Below are 6,000 nucleotides of genomic sequence, written 5' to 3' on the forward strand. Positions count from 1 at the left end.
GATTAGTCAAATATATTATGGTATATCTTTGCAATGGAATTTAATGAAATAAATGAAAATGATCACTTGGAAGTATACTATTAATATAGAAAATACTTATGGTATATATTTAAATACTAGGGTTATAAGCAATATTATTGTATGATCTTATTTGGTAAATATGTATACACAGAAAAAAGGTGAAAATAACATTCATTAAAATCTTAACTATAGTTTCTCAATGCTAAAAGTGATGTTCTCTTTTTGCTAATATAAATTTCTGAGTATTTCAACAGTTAAGATGGATAAAGGTGAAATTTTAAAAGTACAAAAATGTAAATGAATTTTGAGAATTGATATCTGTACCATGAATGAATTAGTTTAAAAAATCATCTATACTAAGGTTTTATATTTAGCTTTAATTATACCAGTTAAGTAGGTATAAAATGGTTCAATGGCCTCCACATTTGCACCTCTCTGCCAACTGTTTACATGGTTAGCAGCTGCAAGCTCCTGGAGGGCAGTGATAATGTGTTTATAAGTATCCTGAGAACCTGGGTGTTCAATAAGTATCTGTTTAACTAAGTAACCATTTTAAAATATCTTCAAATTATTTCCTTTAAGTCTCTTAAAGTGCTAAATGAACACTTTATATAGTACCGATTAACATATTTTCATTTATCTCAAATTGTTTCTGCATTTGTTTTAATTCATTTGCTTTTCATAAAAGCTAAAAATTGTTGTATGACCTGTGGCTCTTTTAATATTAATTGTAATATTTTCTATAACTTTTCTGCTTGCGAAGTGACCATTTCAAAGTTCTAGTAAGTAGTCATTTTTCTTTTTTTAAACATAAATTTTTACATTTAAAATTTTAATATATCTGAAGTTTATATTTGAAGTTTATATTATATTTAATATACTTGAAGTTTCCACAAAAAGGAAACCTTGGTTTTATTTTTTATCATTTACATGGTTACAAGATTCTCAACTCTTTTTCAGAAAAACATCTTTGAAATTTTTATCTATTTAGCTCTCAGATGCATTCTTAGAATTTTTAAATTTTACTTTATTTCCACAAAAAGAAAATCTTGCTTTTATTTTTTATCATTTACACTTTTATCATTTACATGAGATTTAATATTCTGAAATTTATTTTTTGATAGTTTTATGTATTTATGCTCTCAGATACATTCTTAGAATTTTTTGACTTTCTTAAAATTGTTCATTTATCTTAGAATAAACAAAAATCATGTCGATTCTTTCACTGAGATCACACAGAGCTTTACTAAAAGTTGGGAACATCTGACATATTTAGAATAGTGTTTTAATAATGTTAAGTGTGGTGTTAAATATATTTTTACTATCCCTTATTTCAGTATTCTCCTAATAAACTTTGGTAATTTTATGCATCATTTTTAGCTCTTAGATTCATTCCTAAGCATTTCATGTTTGCATTATGGTGAATTTAATCCATTTTATCTTATTGTTCTCACATATTTCTACTTTTTATCATTTTCTTTTTTCCATTTTCTTGACATGTTACTTAATTTTTTTCTTAAATACTTTCGTTAGAGGCTTAGTTCATTGCTTTTCCCTTCTTTCCATACAAAGAGAGGTATTTTGAGCAACAAATTTTATTCTAAGTGCTATTTTGGCAGAATTCCATTCTTTTTATATATTGTATTTATATTTTCATTTCATTTTCTTGTTATTACATACTAAATTCCTTCCCTAACTTAGGCATTGGATTTTTTCTTTTTAAGATTTTTTTTTTTACCTTTGGCTCATTTTCATTCCATTCTCATTCTTTCATTCTGTTTTTAATGTATTGTAGCCTAAAATGTATTCTATAGAATATCAGCTGTTAAGAATTGCTTCCACACATTTTCATTCCAGTAGATGATCCTTTTGAAAAGATCCTACTACACTTGAAAAGGAAGTACATTTTCATATCCTTTCCCCATGTTTTCTCCAAATAATGGTTAATTCTATTCTACTGTCATGATGTTCAGGTAAATTTTTAAAAATTAATTTTTTGCCTCCTTGTTGTCAATCTAATTAGGAGAATCTTAATATGACAGTTTTGCTTACCTACCTGTGTCATGGATCTATTATTAACTCACTTAATTTGGCCGCCCTCTTCTGACTAGCCAGCGAGCGGGCTGGGAACATGATAACCATATGATTTATCATTCAAACTGGGAAAAATTATTGATAGGGAAAAAGGATGTGCCAATAATTACACTGGATTAACAGGCTTGACCCAAGACTATTTGAGCAACTCCAGGATAAATTTACCTTTTTCCTGAAGTCATCTAGTACGAGAAGTCTAGCCACTGTGTTATCCTATAATACTCCAGTAAAACATCATCATTTGAACTAGCCTGAGTGTGTGTCTGTGACTTGAAACTTGAAAGAACCTAACACGTTTTATCATCTGTAAGACCTAGCATATCATAAAAGTTCAGTGGATGTCAGCTACATGTGTTTATATGTGTTTGAAATACACCAAAGGTGTGCAGAGAGCTTACAGTGATTTTTATTTCCTTCTCTTGCTTTCTAAGCCAATTACAATTCTTTCTGAAGAGAAGAAAAAATACATTTCAAAATAAGCAAGTGATTTAGTAACCATGAATATTTGGAGCAATTTTAATTGTTAATTTTAATAGAGAAAGTAAGGAATTTTAGAAAAAGTGTGGATTAGTATTTAGAAAATAAAGTTATCAGAGGCAGTCCGCCAGAGCCAGACTGCCACATTATTAATTAGAGGTGCAACATTTAGACCTAGCCTCACTTACCTGTGACTTAGGGATGAAATGAAGCCCCTTTCTCATGAGGTTGTCATGAGTACTACCTGATATGATGCTAGACCAGTGCCAGGCATGGCCTAAGTGCTTGGGGCACTAGGTGTTCACTAAGGACAAGCAAGAGAGTGTCAAAGAAAACCACAGTGTCAAGAAAAAAATAATAAAGTAGCATAAATAGAGAAAAGCAAACCTCAGGCTGGGCCTGCCTCCCTTTACTGTGTTAGACCTCAGTGCTCAGCAGGATTCTGACTATTCTGCAAATCCACAGGACATGATTAGGTTCATAGAGAGGCCTTCCATTCCTAAGTGTCCTACCTCCCTCGCCCACATTTCCTAAGCTGCAGCCATCATGTAGCCTGCTCTGCCCCAAGCTGCCAGCCAGATGTTTGCCCCTTGGGACATATTATTTGCCACAAAAGGGAAGTAAACTCCTGCTGATTGTGGAGTTGTAACATTTTTACCCAAACAATATAGAAAGTGTTGCTGTATGTGGCATGATTTATTTTCTTTTTTTTTTAAAGCTACAAACCAAATGGAACAATGTTAGCAAACAGAAAATACACTGGAAAATAATTCAAAAATGAACTATGTGGCAAATGTACAGGATTTGAAAACAAGGAATACAATAATGAAGAGGAAATTTAGGCGGATATTAACATCACTTTGTCGTATTCTCCTTACATTTTCTTTGCAAGTATCATGTTATTAATGCTAAAACTTTAGCTACTGGTCATTAAAGCACATTACAAAGGTAACCTTTCCCCCCCTTAAATTTCCTAGGTTGAGCAACCCTTATCTTTTCCATATCAATATTTTTAACAAGTGGCCAAATGCCTGGCACATAATAAGTCCTTAGTACATGTTTGTTAAATAAAAATAGGAGAGAATGGACACACAGTACAGAACCAATTTATAAGATATAGTGTAATCTATAAAGGAATCAAAAGTCTTTAATAAGCTTTGGTGGGAAAGGAAGCAGTGATATATCTGGGTCAATAAGGAAAGCTGGCTGAAAAGGTGAGTATTTAGTAAACTGAATGTATTGTTGTAGTCAGTGCCTCTAAACTACTTGCTGTTAAATTGAATTTTTGACTCTAAAGCTCCTAACTAGAGCCTCTCATTTTCTTACCTGTTTAATTAGAATTGCACACTAGAGATTGAAGGCAATTCATTAACAACAGCAAAACAAACTGTCAAAAAATACTACCATGGAAGAAAATTATTCAGAATACTGCTGTAGGCTCAAATTCCTCCTGCTAACTCTCAAACCTTAGATACATCAGTGCCCTTTATTAGCTGAATAACTGGGTTCAGCCTCTATCATTTAACCAAAATGACAAAAAATGCACCTTGTACAAAAACATCTGGATTAAAGAATAATTAATCTATGATCTCACATTTCTGATTTGTCTTTGCATGGTTGGAGCTCAGCTGTTTTGTCCAGGACTGCCCCTTCAGATACCTGGCTCTTGTCGTAGTTACAGTGAAGCTAGCTTCTACAGTCAATGAACTCCGTATCCTTGGTGGCTTCATTCGGTAGAAGCTTTTCCTCCAGTCATGTATTCAGATACCAATGTTCCTTTCATCTTGAGACCTGTCATATTCAACATGGGACTTACAAAGTCCCTCTTGCGTTTGTCTCCATCCTATCCAGCCTGGAGTAGAAAAGAACATGGAGGACTGTGAGTGCGAGTTTTTTTGTATCCACCTAAATGTGGTTCATATAACTGCTATTTGCACTACAGTGGAATCTCCATTCTTGAATTTAATTCATCCTGGAAAACTGTTCCAGAAGTGACCTGTTCAAAAGCCAAATCCTCTTTGTTTATCACTTGGTCGATGCATGACTGGTCATACAGGTATCAGCATGAAAGGGTGGTCTGGTCAAGATGAGAGTCCAGAAGTTTTGTTAGACAAGTTTTGTTTGGAGACCAAAAGTTTTTTTCTATGAACAACTTGGTCAAGAATGGAATTTTTCAAGAACCAAGATGTTTGAGAACTGAGATTTGACTGTGCTTTGTCTAGAACTCAGGAGCATGTGCACATTTCCCTGAAAAAAAAATGTTTGCAGATTTGATCTAGCCCAGAAAGAGAAAATGAGTTAAATAAACAATTATCCAGTCTGACATATCTGTCAATTCTGTATATTGGAACTGCAGACAAGAGGCAATACTCCCCTTATCCCATCTAGAGATCTGAGATACCCATCAGCCAACTTTGCTCCTAAACTCATCTATCCCCAGGTCAAAATAAGACAAATTTCCTTCAGTGTTTGTCAGGATTTCCTTATAAAAACTATAGTCACATGATAGTCCCCAAGATGATTCCCCAAGATCCCTACCTTCTGTGCATGCACTGTGTAATTCTTTTCCCTCAAGTGTGTGCTGGGTTCAGTGACTAAATTCTGCAAAGAATATGGCAGAAGTGAAAGGATGTCACTAATAGGAGTTGGTTATAAAAATACTGATTTTCTTGGATACTCATTTGTTCTCATGCTCTGAGAGAAGTCAATTGCTATGTTATGAGCTTCTCTGTGGAAAGACCCATGTGTCAAGGAACAAAGGGAGGCCTGTGGCCAACTTCCAGTGTGGAATTGAGAGTCTCATCCAACAACTAAGTGAGTGAGCTTGAAAGCTGATCCTTCCAGAGTTAAGCCTTCAGAAGAGACCAGAGCCCCAGCTGACACCTTTACAGAGATCAGTAATCAGAAAAGCCTTGAGCGGGAGGCACACAGATTCCTTACCCACAGAAACTGAGATACTTACTGATATATGTCATTAAGTTTTGGGGTAATTTGTTACACAATAATAGAAAATAAACTGTGACTTATGGACAGCTTGGGCTTCCATCTTCTCCTCTCCCCTCCCTTACCAAACATCCATAGTTACATGCCTATATGATTATGTCTCTACAGAGTACCCACATACATCATCCGAAAATACCATATATACATGTTTAAATGCATGTATATTTTACCGAATTTATATAGGTATGTAGTTTCAGAAAATCTAAATTTATGCAACTTAAATTTACTTAACAAAGCTGATTTATTCACTGTATAAATTAGATTTAATTGTCTCATAAAGCAAAAAAAATATGGCTATGTTTTGTCTAATGCTTGGTTGTAAAAATATGATCATGTTGTGATATATTAACCTTTAAGCATGAAATGAGGGATGTATTGCCTAATTGGGGTTTAGATCAAAAGAAG

Source organism: Phyllostomus hastatus, unplaced genomic scaffold (assembly GCF_019186645.2).
Source record: "Phyllostomus hastatus isolate PE091 unplaced genomic scaffold, TTU_PhHast_1.1 phas_contig_86, whole genome shotgun sequence".
Classification (NCBI taxonomy): Eukaryota; Metazoa; Chordata; class Mammalia; order Chiroptera; family Phyllostomidae; genus Phyllostomus; species Phyllostomus hastatus.